Source organism: Lygodium microphyllum, chromosome 7 (genome assembly GCF_053477565.2).
Source record: "Lygodium microphyllum isolate KBCC chromosome 7, Lygodium_microphyllum_v1.1.10, whole genome shotgun sequence".
NCBI lineage: Eukaryota > Viridiplantae > Streptophyta > Polypodiopsida > Schizaeales > Lygodiaceae > Lygodium > Lygodium microphyllum.
Genome location: NC_141141.1, coordinates 70,384,770 through 70,400,080, shown reverse-complemented (window position 1 = coordinate 70,400,080; position 15,311 = coordinate 70,384,770).

Here is a 15,311-nt window from a genome sequence, read left to right as displayed (position 1 = left end):
ACAAGTTGGAAGTCCTTAAGAGTTACAATGATGCACTTTGTATGTATTTCTCAATGCTAAGCATTAATCATCAAGTTTATCAAAAAGTCTCTCTATAGTACATTGCACAACATGAATATATTCTTTTATGGAGTGATTGGGTCTAAAATCCTATGCCAAAAACCACCTCCTTCTTTCTATGCAACAAAGTTCTTGCACAATCTTGCAAACAAGTCTTAAGAAACTCATCTTCGGAATAACAAGATCAAAAGAGCACTGATACTTCTTGATTTCTCTCAAGGCCACTTTACCTGGCTTCCACTTGCATTTCTTGTGGGATGCTAAGGAGAACCCTTCTCAGGGCAACTAAAGGAAGCTAGGTTAGGTTGAGAAGGGGGTGGTCCATTCGTAGACTATGAAGTGTCATTGCTCCAATATTATATCTAAGCTAATAAATACTCCATGAAGCTTAATATGATATGGGGCTCTGAGAAAAAGCTTCTTCACGGCTACCTTAGACTTAGACATATTTCCTATACACAACAAGAAATTTAACATCTCAATGAATAACATAGAAAGTAAAATCCTCTTATATAGTGTTTAAACTTTAAGACTCATTCCTATAGATGCACTCTCTCTTTCCATCTAAAACAATGAATTACATATCAGCTATGTCCATCTAACTATAACCTACAAAACAGTCCATGAAAGAGTATATTTGTTGCCCTCCTCCCAACTGATCTAAAATCTCATTGATATAAAAGTCATTCACCGTCTACTTGTTCAATTCTTTAAAATCGATACACATGTAGATTTGATTGTCCTTTTTCTTTCTTACTACCATTGGTGAGCACCATTCTGTATGTTCAAAATGGAAAAGATCAAACCAGCATTCCTTAAATGCATCAATTCCTCAAAAAGAGTCTCTCTCAGCTCAAAAGGCATGCATTTAACCTTCTGCCTCATTGGCTTACTACCTTCTTTCAATGGGATCATATGCACAGCCAACTGAGGGGGGAATCACCTTAAATTCATCATAGCTCCATGGAAATATATAATTGAATTCTTGTAGGAGTGCTACATAATCTACACTCTCATCAGCAAATAACATAGTGCTGAGTTTAATGGGGCAAGGATCATTGGGAGTCCCGAGATCCAACTCTATCACATCAGCATCACGAATGCTATCTTTTGCCCCTATTGGCTCATTCAAACATACTTGGTAAACTTCCTTAGTGGTAAATCCCTCTTCAAAATCACTAGAACTTGAGGCTCCAATAGTTGAAGTTCCCTCATCAAGTGCTTACCCTTTCATTCAACACACACTCCAGATATGCATCCAAAACTATTCTCTTTAACCCACACCCAAAAATCAAGTGACCAGCTGGGATATCCACCAAACAATCAAAATGTAATATCCACGGATGTCCAAGCAACAACTAATAGCTTGTCCTCCCGGTGAATCAAATAACATGGAAGTCAAGGGTGCACTCAATATTAGCAACCATCACATGTATTTGTGCTACCATTCCTTCCGATTGCCTTGGCCTATCATTAGCCATTTTTGAAATTGTTGTGACATCCTTTTGGATTGGTAGAGCCAGCCTCTCCAACAAATCCATACTCATAATGTTTATGGATCAAGCTGGGGTCCACCACTACATCTCGAGCAATTCATTATATAAACTCTTTTCACACTAATCCAAGATAAAATCTCATTGATTGGCAAAGTCTCAACCATACTTACCCCACTGGGCATTTCCTCAAGTGTATCTTTACCCCTTTGCAAATTTTCTTAGGGCCCTCTCCTTTAGTATTCTCCTTATTTGCATGATGGTTCACAGGCCCAAGTTGCTAACTATCTTGCTGGGAAGAACTAGCCCTACTCTAACAAGTTGAGGCTAAGTGACTAGACTTCTCCCATATAATGCATTTGACATTAGGATAATTACAAGGGAAATGCTACCCACTGCACTACTTAGAGTTGAATCATGATGTGCCCATATTATTTGGGCTTTCTAGTACCAGTCAGATTTTAATGGCACTTTAAAAAATTAACATCTATGGTGATATGGTGTTATTGCTCAATGATAATATTTCATCATATATTTTCCTTCCTCCACAATGTTTGATGTAAAGGACTCATAACCACTAGCTTTAGAAGCTACCTCCCCCCACTAGGTTGCACAACTTACAAACAGGGTGCTACCTATACTAACCCTTGATTTACAAACAGAGCTCTTTGGCTAGCTGTTGACTTAATGACGAGAGGCTAGGAACAAAAGCACATTCTACGTCATATTTTATCTACCATTCACGTTGGTCACAAGGGTATTAATTGTACCTTGATCTCCATTAACCAATCCCAAATTATTTCTAGGACTAAGGCTCAAATTTAGATTTACCCTTGATGTGTAGACCACTTATAAGCAGGACTCTACTTCCTCTACTTGGGTTATAGTAGTGTATATATCCATTAGAGGGACACTACTCAATTGCACTTGGATATTGCAGTCCAATCCATGCTAAAAATATTGCGATTGGAGAGCAGATGGGATAGGGATAGAGGCTTGCAATTTGTGAAAGATCTCTTTCATATTCTTGGCATATGCTCAAGCATTTTTGTGGGGCTCTTGATGTGTCACATTTAGCACATGTAGCCAATATTGTCCACCTCTCTCATAGGGGAAAATTCCCTTCCAAATGATGCATAAAATAAATTGATTATGGTTATGGTACCACCTTCTAAGCCGTGATACCACATTACAACTCTTCCTTTTAGGGTCACATTAAAGAACATCATTAGATACCCGTCAACCTGAATTTGATAATTAAATATGAGTTTCTAGAACTCAGTGATGTAAAGCCCTACATCCTACTCTACTAACCCATTAAAGATGGGTAGAGGGAAACCTAAGACTGGCAAATCCGACATTCCTACATCAATTGCAATAGGTTGCGCCATAATGACAACCAGATTTTCAATATGATTTTGTATCGGTGGGATTATACTTCCACTTGAAGTGGGTTGACTTACTAGGAGAAGGGGAGCACTAGAGCTTCTTCCTCCTCCTAATGGACTATTTGTAGCACTAGGGTTACTAAGACCTCTCCCCCGTATAGGGATATGAAGCTACTACATTAAGGGGAATATCTCCAAGGATTTCAACCCACCATCTAGCCCTTTTGTCTCTTTCTTTTTTTTTAATCTCAACTTAACAGTGTTTATCGAGAAATAATGTGTCTATCTCAATGCTCTTTGGCATAAACTAACTAAATAGTCCCTAATTAACCAAGGTTCAAAAACTACCACCTATCGACAACTCCCTACAAATCACCACCTGTTGAAACCAAAAACGGCCCCGACATGCTGGTTCTAAGGCTCTAGCCGGGCCTCCTATACTCACCCAAATAACCTTGTAGCCTCACGGCCAGGAGTGTATAGACACTATGAACTAATTTATTAAAAGAACACATTTGTAGATACAATCTCTAGATTGTAATCCAACATGATGCCCTTTCCAAACAACTCCAAGCAGAGTAAGTAGTCAAATATATAGGTAGCTAGCACCTCATAACAACACAAACAAACAGTGTGCAGTGGTGGTGGCTATCAGTGTAGTAATACACAGGCGACTAGGCGGAGGCGCCTTTACCCCCAACAACCTCCCACTTAAAGGTGAATCTGCCCTAGTGAGGAGTGAAAAGACAAAAGAAAAAAAAGACAGTACAACATGTACACATGTACAACAGGATGAGGAAAGACGTCATCTCATCCCACGCCCATCAACCTCCCGAGGAAGGCAAAGCGCTTTGTAGAGAGGCTTTTCATGAGCAGATTTGCAAGATTTTGGTCAGTAGAGATCTTGACAAGGTCAACAGACTTGTCCTCAATGACCCCACGTATGAAGTGATACCTCACCTCAATGTGTTTCATCTTCGCATGGAAGACCGGGGATTCTTGGCTAACTGAATAGCACTCATAGAATCCGAATGCAGTGTAGGGATAGCATCAATACCAAGGTCAACAACCAAACAACCCAACCAAATGGCCTCCTTGCAAGCCTCAGTGGCTGCAACATACTCGGCCTCTGTAGTAGAAAGGGCTGTGCATTTCTGCACCCTGGGCATCCAAGAAACAGAACCTCCAACATATGTGAATACATAGCCGGAAGTGGACTTCCTACTATCTGCATGTCCTGCATAATGAGAGTTAGTGTACCCCACGACTCCTGTATCCTGGCTGCCATGGCATATGCACATATCTGCAGTGCCCTTCAAGTACCTCATGATACCCTTCACGACATCCCAATTCTTCTTGCCAAGTGTATCCATATAGCATGCCACAAAACCAACTGCAAAGGCAATATCTGGACGAGTGGCTATCATGGCACACATAAGATTACCCACTGCGGATGCATAGGGAATCTTGGCCATCTCGGCCTTTTGCTCTTCTGTCTGTGGACAATCAACCTGTGATACCTTCACATAAGAAGGCAATGGATAGCCAATAGGCTTTATGTCGTGCATGCGGAAGTGCTCAAGGACTTTATGAATGAACTCCCTCTGTGACAAGTAGAGGAGTCTGTGATGCCTGTTGCGTGTAATGCGCATACCAAGTATGTGAGCGGCATGTCCCATATCTTTCATCTCAAAACTCTTCTTGAGATGAGCCTTAAGAGCATCTAGCTTATCATGAGCTTTCCCTGCTATCAACATATCATCCACATAGAGTACCAAAATCAATAAAGAACCATCACGAGCTTTCTTCGTGTAAAGACACGGATCCATAGCACTCCGGCTGTAGCCCTGTGACTGCATAAAGGCATCAAACTTATGATACCACTCCCTAGGTGCCTGTTTCAAGCCATAAGACTTTTCTTCAATTTGCACACTAGGTGCTCCCTGCCAGGTTCTGCAAAGCCCTTAGGCTGCTCCATATAAATCTCATCATGCAAGTCCCCATGTAAGAAAGCTGTCTTGACATCCATCTGGTATAAATCCAAAGAGCAACCAAAGCCAAGACTAAGTGCAGGGTGGTCATCTTAACCACAGGAGAAAAAACCTCATCAAAGTCCACACCATGCTCCTGCTTAAAACCCTTTGCTACCAATTTAGCCTTGTATGCCGGCTTGGGGTGTCCAGGGATACTTTTTAGCTTGTACACCCACTTGCATGGCAAAGCCTTCTTGCCCGTAGGCAAGGAAACCAAATCCCAAGTGTCATTCTTATGCAGGGAGTCTATCTCAGACTGCATAGCCCTCTCCTAGGAGTGATTGTCACCCATGCGCATAGCCTCATCATAAGAGAAAGGCTCTCCTGAATCTGCAATCAAGACATAATGCATCGAGGGCTGAAATCTATCTGGTGGTCATCTATCTCTAGTAGACCCTCTCATGGCAGGCTCTGCTGCCTACCCAGCTACCTGTCGCGAATGCCCTGACCATGAGCATCTACTGCAGCTATAGGCTATCCAACTGGCTGTGCGGGAGCTCTCGACTCCTCCTGAAATATGACCCTGCGGATCTCAATAACTCTCTCAGGCTGCCTATGCATCTTGTCTTTATGGAAGACTACATCATGACTGCGGATGACTTTTCGCGCTTGCGGATCCCAGAGATGGTAACCCATCTCTCCTGCATCGCCATAACCAAGGAAAATGCATTTGACACTCTTGGGATCCAGCTTACTTCTCTTGTCCTTGGGCACATAGCAAAATGCCTCACATCCAAAGACACGGAGATGCGCATAAGAGGGGGTTTTCCAGTCCATACCTCCTCTGCAACCTAGAAATCCAAACCACTAGAAGGTAATCTATTTATGACATGCACAGTTGTACTAACTGCCTCAGTCCAAAAGCTCTGTGGTAGGCCTGCATGGCTAAGCATATTGCGCACACGCTCCTGGATGGTTCTATTCATCCGCTCAACCAAACCATTCTAGGGGGGTGTAGGGGGCGGTCAACTAATGCTTAATATCCCTCTCATCACATAACTGCTCAAAAGTATGTGAGACATACTCACCCCCATTATCTGTCCTTAGGCATTTTAGCCTATACCCAGACTGGTTCTTAACCAATGCAAGCCATCTCTGAAACATAGCCAAGACATCGGATTTCAGCTTAATGGGATAAGCCCAAACTTTCCATGAAAAAACATCTATGAACGTAAAAATATACTTTGCACCACCCATAGACTGACGAGGCATGGGCCCACAAGCATCCGAATGTACCAATGCCAAGGGCTCACTCATGCGTAGCCTACCAAACTTCTTATACGTAGACCTAGTCTACCTGCCATAAAGACAATGCTCACATGAATCAAAACATGCATAATCAATGGGCAGTAAGTATTGCAAACCAAAAATCATTTTCATTCCCTTCAAAGACATATGGCCCAAACGGGCATGCCAAAGAGATACATGTGGGATAGAACCCACAGACAAAACATGATCAAGGGAAGAAGCTGATACAATCAAGGGATAGAGACTACCAGCCTTGGCACCTCTCGCAATCACAAGTCTACTACGAGTGATCTTCCATACAGAGTCTCCAAAAGATACATGATAACCTGCATCATCAAGCTGTCCAGCTAACATGAGACTGCGTGTCAAAGCAGGTACATGACGTACATCCTGCATAACAAAATTGCTGCCAGAAGGAAACTGCATCCTAACATCACCAATACCCACAATATCAATGAGTTGTCATCACCCAAGGGCACAGTACCCGAAACAGTACGATATGAATGAAACCACTCTCAGCAAGGTGTCACATGAAAGGATGCACCTAAGTCCAAGAGCCAACACTGTGCATATATAGAGTGTATCTCTGTCATCTCCAAAGCACTAGAAGAAGATGCAAGGATATAATCATCATCATCAACATCCTCAAGTTGCATAACATTGATCTCTTAAATTTTAACACCGGACTTTGCACGCACTATGCTTCGATCACAGAAGACTTATCCTGCACTTTGTCTTTCCCCTTATCTTTGCGCCTTTCATTGCGCAATTCATGGCGTTGTGGCCTAATATGGCCCTTTTTCCCACAATGGTGACAAGTAACATTTGCATTCTAGCCCCATGGGATTTGCTACGTGACTTCCCACGAGACTTGGATCGAGATTTTTGAGAATCCCGTCCACGGCCACTGCCACTGCCATACTTTCCATATCCATCATTCCTACCTCTAGCTATCATAGCATGCGACACACGAGAGGCATCCAAATTCTTACGGTTAGCCTCTTCTTGTAGAAGAGCACTCTCAACATCAAATAATATTAAGGTAGCAGTAGAGGCACATAATGCAGTGCGGAATACATCCCATGACTCATTAAGAGTACCAAGCAAGAAAAGAGGAGTGACATCCTCTGCAAAAGTGATGTCCTGCGAAGTCAAGTTCTTAAGTATAGCATGGAACTGGCTCAAGTGAGCAAACATAGTCACATTCTCCTTCATGCGCAGATCCATAAGCTGCTTCAGCCAATACATCTAACTCGCTAGACTTTTCTTGTCATAGAGATTTTTGATATTTTCCCACAATTGCCACACACTCTGTTCTTCCTCAAAGGCATCATAATGAACCTGTTTTGTGAGAGACAATACAATAGTGGACTTGCATAACTCATCAAGCTCAAGCCATTCCTCATCTGGCATAGTTGCAGGCGGATGCCTGCTTAACCTCAAAGGTTTGATCTGCGATTTCTGCACCAACACCTGCCAAATCTAACTCTTTCAATAAGAGTAATTCGTACCACCAAGCTTAGCAATGTTGAAAATAGCATGATCAGTGGACGAACTTGCCATAATGCAAGCTGGAAGACTGTAGTCAGTTCAAAACTGCTTGCTATTTACTGCAGAAAATGACCAAAAAATCACCAAAATCGAGGAAAAATGGCGAGGAAAGTGGAACCAAAGCTGCTGCCCACCAAGTACTAGTGAAAGTACATCATTTTAGAGTATTTCAGCATGAAAAATCCATGCCAGTCCATACATATATGCTTGTTGTAACAAATTTCAGATTTCAGTAAAAGAGAGCTAACAGTGCAAAAATCGGATCCCAAGGCAATCCGATATTGCCAAGTCCAAAGCCGGCATCATGCGGGCATAGCATAACCATATGATGGTCGATAAGCATGAATCCAACACCCAAGTATGTCATACAAACATCTGCCACAGTGAGTAGGCACACCCCCCAAGCAACAGGGCAAAGTGTTCCTGCCACTACCAAAACTTGACACATGTAGGTATCAGTTCACAAAGATACAGATCCAAAACTGAGGCTTATCTCATAAGCATATAGTGAACCAAGACATATGATGTATCATCCCAAAAGGTAAGAAGTCCCAAAGTCTCAAGTGTCTGTCTACTCAATGGCATGTAACAACTCAATGCATAAAAGTACCGCCTGCTCAATGTCTGATAAGCATTCAAGAATGCTCCCACTGGTACAAAAGTCGTATGTACGAGCTCAAGGGCTCAAGCCAAGGAAAGACACGGTGCCAATGACATAAATCCAAGACAATACATCAATAGTACATCCCAAACATGTAGGCGGTAGAGCATCCGTAAGCATGTAGTAAGACATCAAATACATCCCAATCCAAACTCTGACAAGCCAAGTAACATCCAAGACTATGCTAGATAATCCAAAATGCATCCAAGGTGGAGCTTCAATGAGCACTCAAGCTCAACGTATGCATAGGGTAATCAACTGAGACATGAGCATCAAGACGTAGGCAACGGGTATGCATAAACCCAAGAAGCATCATTGTCAAAGCATATACCAATGTCAATAAGTGTGGGCTGAAATAAGCTCAAGCTTCCAAAAGCATCCGGATTCAATGACAAGCCCAAAGTCGTCCCTTGATGATAAATACATCATAGCATAACCTAAGACATACATCCCGAACCAATAGGCATATGTCAAAGCATGAAAGATAGCTTCAGCCCAAGAGTATTCAGCATACATTTATTGTTATAAACTGTGTATTTCCAGCCCCAAAATCAGGCCAAAATCATAGCATTACATGTAGCTTCAATCTCCCAATCAATCGGGATGCAATAGGCATCAAACCGGTTATGTAGTCATGCCCAAACAAGCATAGGCATACAAATACATGATGTTTCAGACCTGAAATCTGTTGCAGAATATTCTGTCATCAGAATTTGGCAAATCCAACATCACCATCGCGTTCGGAGTGTGCCAAAACCCCAACTTAGACTCTTACCTTGCCTGAATCGGGTTCGGAATGCCCGAGATATGATAAAAAGAATGATTTTTGGGCCAGATTTTGAAACAGACGCAAAAAAAACATGAGCTGGCTGGGGGGGGTCTGCTGTCCCACATGTCAACAATGGGGCCCAAAGGGGGCACAAATGAGGGCCAAAGAAGACCTACACCAAGCCTCAGCAAGCCTTGATAGGCTGGAAGCAAGATCCAGGTGAAGGAAGCTCTAGGAGGTGTAAGCTATGGCTGCCCACAACTTGTTTTCAACCTATGAGACATGAGAACTAAAGTAAACCCTGAAGAAAATGATCAAATACCTCTGATGTAATACCCTAAAGGTGCCCAACAATGCCGAGAAGGTGCTCGAGAAGCCGGGTAGTGACGGGAGCTCGAAGAAGTCGGATATGGCTACTAGGAAGGAGGCCCAATGCAAGTAGGGAGTCGATGGGATGCTGAGAATGCCACGAACCAAGCTCAAGAGTCAGAAAGCAAAGCTCTGATACCAGTTGAAAGGGAGCAACGGATCGATGGTTGGACTCGAGAGCTATGGCAATAGAGCAAGAGCAAGAAAGGGAGAGACTAGAAGTGGGAACTCCAACAGTCACAATGTGTGATCGGGCCTTCCTTTATTCAAACTGTCACTAAAAGAATAAAGAATAAAGTGACAGTGACGGGCGCCCGCCACCTGCAGTGTGCAGTGGCGGTGACTGTCAATGTAGTAATACACGGGCGGCTAGGCAGAGGCGCCTTTACCCGCAACAGAAGGGCCTCTAGGCCATTACCACTGGAAAAGAAAAAAAGCCTCATGATGCGAATCTTGCTGTCACTTGGTAAAAAAACAATGATAACGCTCAGGCCATTATCAAATTGGAACTACACGACAGTTGTATCCACCATGTGGATAACTGTGAGACCTCGCAGAATACATGGAAGAGACTTGACACTTTGTTTGGTGCACAGTCTAAATTATCAAAGTATGGTGTCCTAATTGAGTTTTTTAGGCTTGAAATGAAGTCCAACACATCACTTGCCACTCATCTAAATTGCATGTAAGGACTTCTAACCCAACTTGTAGGAATCAACATTAAAATGGAAGAAGATGTTTGCATTAGTGTTCTACTTAAGAGTTTGCCTCCTGAATATAATACTGTATCAACAACTTTAATCAACATGCCAAATCCTGAACTTGTTGATATCTAGGCATCACTATTAGAGGAGGAAAATAAGCTAAAAACTAAGGAAGAACCAAGTACCTCTAGAGATAAACATGCATTATATGTTGGCAACAGGTACAAAGGCAAGAAGGATCAGCTCTTATGTGACTTCTGCAAAAGGATCAGACACACCAAGGAGTTCTGCCATGCCAAAAAAAGGTCCCAAAAGGCCTATCTAGTTGCATCCAAAGAAGAAGAAGAAGAAGAAGAAGAAGACCACCAGGAAAAGGACAAACCTCATCAGTCCTTCTATTCAGATAGACTATATTAGCTTCGCATTTCCTAGCCCTAATGCCTTAGACATAAACTTGTAAACTCCTCAATTAGCCTTGTACTATAGCCTCTGTACACTTTGTGAGGCCCCTGCTACAGCCTTTGGATGTCCATCATGTTTGTGGTATCCACACTTAGCCTTTCTGTGACAGCCTCCAAAGTTTTTCCATGTTTATGGTGTGCCCACACTTTGTAGGTGTTGCTTTCACTAAAGCCTCTACACACTTTGTACTTTTGGTTGTGATTGAGAAGGGGTGTTGAGATATTTGCAGTCACACCTACTTCAGTCCCTTTGTAAGGAGTAGTGAGGGCTCATGACCAGAATCCCATATGCACAGTAGGAGAAAGTACTACCACTCAATTCCTATAAAGCATTGTACTTGCACTCTTTTTCTAATGCAATGATAGTACTCTTTTATTTCTAGTAAAGTGGCATGTCACTGTCAATACATAAGATTGTGTTATGATTCCAAGTCTCAATCTTGGAACCTAATTCACTTGTGTAACAATTTGTCCTTGTCAGGGTCAATGTCTTTGTGAGTTTCATTTTCCTCTTTCAACCTCCATAGCTCTCGCATCTGCCATGCTCTAGATCCCATGTATTTTAACAAGATAGAGAAGCCTACCAAATGAAAGAGAAAAAACATTGAATATATTTGAAATATATAAAATATAAAGGTGTATAAAAAGGAGTTTTAATCTCTCTCTTTTTAAATAACAAAAGAAAAATGCCAATAGAAAATGTGCATTGCCTTGCAAAGCCTGGTAGGTTCCTAGGGATGAGTCAAAACCCAGGGCCGATGCCTTGTCTTCTTGGGGATAGTATTTAGCCAAAAAAGTAAGAATGGTTGAAGCAAAAACAAAAGTGAGCAGGAAGAAAAAGGATTTAGTGGTGCATCGCAAGAGCTTGGTAGGTTCTTGGATACTGAGACAGGACATGAGGCCAATACTCTGTTCTCCTTGGGTCATGCTACACTCAGCTCCCTCCCTTTTACACACTCAAGTATAAAGTACTAAAGAGAAAATGTGGTAAAAGGAAAAACATGTGACTTTTTATAGGCCATGCTATAAGATTCTTTTCCTAGTAGGAGTTCATGGTCCAGTTGTCCTAAACACCATATTGGGGAATATGGGAATTTCCCATAAGTTTGGGACACGTGGTCAAATCTTTGGATTTCTCATAACTTGAACAATATAACTCCAAACCGAGTGTTCTATAGCTCAATAGATTCCATTTTTCAAGTGTTTTCCAATGATAGGTCACATCATATGGTTTTGAGAAACTTATGGGAATGTTATCCGGGTGCCACCTTTTTAGTATTCAAAAAATGGGAATTGGGAGATTCCCGAACTCACTAATATTGTGTTCCTAGGTTAGATTAGCGGGTCAAACCTCCACTTACGATGACTTCTTTGATAGTTCTTTTTAGTTGGTTTGTGTTGGAGTAGTTGATTAGCAACTAGCTCTGGATCTTTATTACACTATGCTTAGCCTATCCCTCATGGACTTCATGCCTTGTTTTTGTCACCGGGTAGGGTAAAAGTTGTGTTTGTGCTCTGTTGTGTATTTTATTTCAAGTACCTTGATACTCTTTATGGTTTACATTTGTGCATATTAGTTCATGGGTTCGAGGGGTGAGTCACCCTATCTTGTGGTCACCAATTAGAGCTAATTTTAAAGCCAAATTTAAAGCACAAATATGGCCTGAGACCTATAAAAGAGACATTTTTGGTGGAAAATCGAATGATCACAGATCAAGGGATTTGGAGTTTTTCTATATGCATTTCGATGCCGGGAATCCAACACAAGTGTCTATTCATTGATCGGAGTCCATGGAATGAAATACTGAATTTCTTCACCCTTCAATGCTTCAAACCACATGAAAAATGATGAAAAAAATGAAAAGATCCAATTTCAATGTTTTTCTCTCATGTTTCTCTCTCCTGTTTGTTCCCTGTTCATATATCTATATGAGAGAGTGAGAGAGAGAGAGAGAGAGGAGAGGGAGGGAGGGAGGGAGGGAGGGAGAAAGAGAGGGTGGATTTGATGGAGATGGACAATGGTTTGAAAGTGTAATGGCATGTAGATCGAGTAGGCTCCACTTTTTCAAAATGCAATGCATGCATATGAAAATTTTAGAGTAAGCAACTTTTATTTAATTTTCATAATGAACCTTTCATGTATATGATGGATAGATGATTGAAAATGAATACAAATCACATTAGTCCTTGCCATTTAACTATCAAGCATGAGCAACCATGTAGACCTACCCACGACAAGCTATGATTATGTGATATTTAACAATATCAAAAATCCACAGAAATAAATTTACTTATTGTCTTATTTTCTTATAACTATTCTTGTAATTTTCATACATCTTAAGGGGTGAATATTAATAAAATGACTAACAAATAAATAAACATATGGCCAACCAATGTTATCTCAATGCAATGAATTTGTACTAAAATAATAAGAAGAACTAAAAGATTTATATACTACCTCAATGTGGAAAATCTATACATACCCCCAAAGAAAAATAAAATAGCCATGTTGTTGAGAATTTAGGCAATCACACCCAGCGTAGCCTCTTTGTATAGAGCAGTTGGGCTAAGGGTTTGTAGGTTTGCTGAATCCCATAAGCACAATGGTGGAAAGTGTTACCTACCCAGAAGACTATAAAGCATTGTACTTGCCTATCATTTGAATGCAATGTCAGAGTACCTTTGTCCTTTTAGTCAAGTGTTATTGTCCACTTACACAAGATTGTGTTTATGAGTCCAAGCTTCAATCTTGGAACCTAATTCACTTGTGTAACACTTAGTTGTCATATCTATGCCTTCATCATAAGTCTTGTCTTTATCTTCCATCCTCCATAGCCATGCTCTAAATCCATGCTTTTCAACATGGTATCAAAGCCATGGTGAGCATGGCTCAGCTCAGTAAACCTCTCTCAGGTCCTCTTCATCTTTGCTTAGCTCATGAGCTCATTTCTCACTTCATCTCCACTCTATGCTTCATGTCTACCATAGCCAGCTTACACCCTTCTAGAGTTTTCTTCATCTCCACTCTATGCTTCATCTCTCTTCATAGAAGCCATATCTCATCACAAATCCTTCTAGAGTTTTCTTCCTCGGCCAAAGATACTTCTTTTGGTATATCATAGTGTGACATTGCTCAACGTATGCTCCAACATTGCATTCGTGTATCAGCCCGCTGTCCAGATCTGCGCCATTATAGTTTTTTATACACTTTGCACACTCATCACATGCTGCAATGTTGACATGGGGCTTTTGAAGGCCCATATCTAAGCTCCCTCCCACTCAAAGGGTTTTCAAAATGATCACCTCTATGAGTTGCAATCATGAAAAAAACATGCTCTTATCTGCAACCCCTAAAATGTTGGAAGAGAGGGAGAGAGACAGAGTGGAGCAGAAGATGAGCCTCAGCTCATTGTTTTTCTTCTTCCATTATTCTTTCATCATACTAACTGAAAGAAACTTACACACATAGGTATGACTAACCAAGGCTAACTGTGGTTGAGTCACTAACTACACCAACTTATTTAATGTCACACATGTGTGTAGTTGTATCCAGCTAATGTCGGTCACACACATAGAGATAGACCAACTGAAGAGTAACAGGAGCTTGATATTCTAACACTCCCCCTCAAGCTCAAACCATCTAATAAACTCCAAGTAGCTATCTGAAGCATATAAAATTTTCTTTACCAAGATACTTGGTAAATATATTTGCTACATGGTCTTCAGTCTTCACATGAATCAAGTCAATCTGCCCTGTAGTAAGAACCATTTCTCTGATGAAATGGTAGTGAACCTCAATATGTTTGGATCTAGCATGGTAAACAAGATTGCTTGCCAGCATAACACTATTGAGGTTATCACAATGCAATCTCACTTTGTTTTCCATCTGTATTCCCAAGTTTTTCAGTAATTTCATCAAACCAAACTGCTTCACAAGCCGCCAAGGCAGCTCCTCTGTACTCAGCTTTTGTACTAGACAATGCAATAGTAGAATGTTTCTTTCTCTACCAACTGATCATACTGCTACCCAATCCAAATGCAAAACCACTGATTGACCTCCTATCATAGGCACAACCAGCCCAATTAGCATCAGTAAACCCTGTCAAATCAAGGGATTTTCCATATGCATAAAACAGCCCATAATCTATAGTACCCTTCATATATCTCATGATCCTCCCGAATGCATCTAAATGTGGTTTGCAAGGCTTGTGTATGAACTGACTAATCAGCCCCATTGCATAACATAAGTTAGAACGGGATAATAGTCAAGTATATCAAGTTGCCCACCATCTATCGATACATGGTCACATTCTCTATGTCATTCTCAACATCAATCTACAACTAGACATTCTGATCAAGAGTGTCTCCATAGGCTTGCATTCAACCATTCCATACTTCTGTAACATGTTATGAGCATATTGCTTCTGTAGCAGCCATATACCTTGAGGTGTAGAGACTACCTCAATCCCAATAAAATACTTTAGCTCACCAAGGTCTTTGACTCTGAATTCAACTTGTAAACATGATTTAATTTCAGTAATGCCCTCCTTATCATCTCTAGTGATTATAAGATC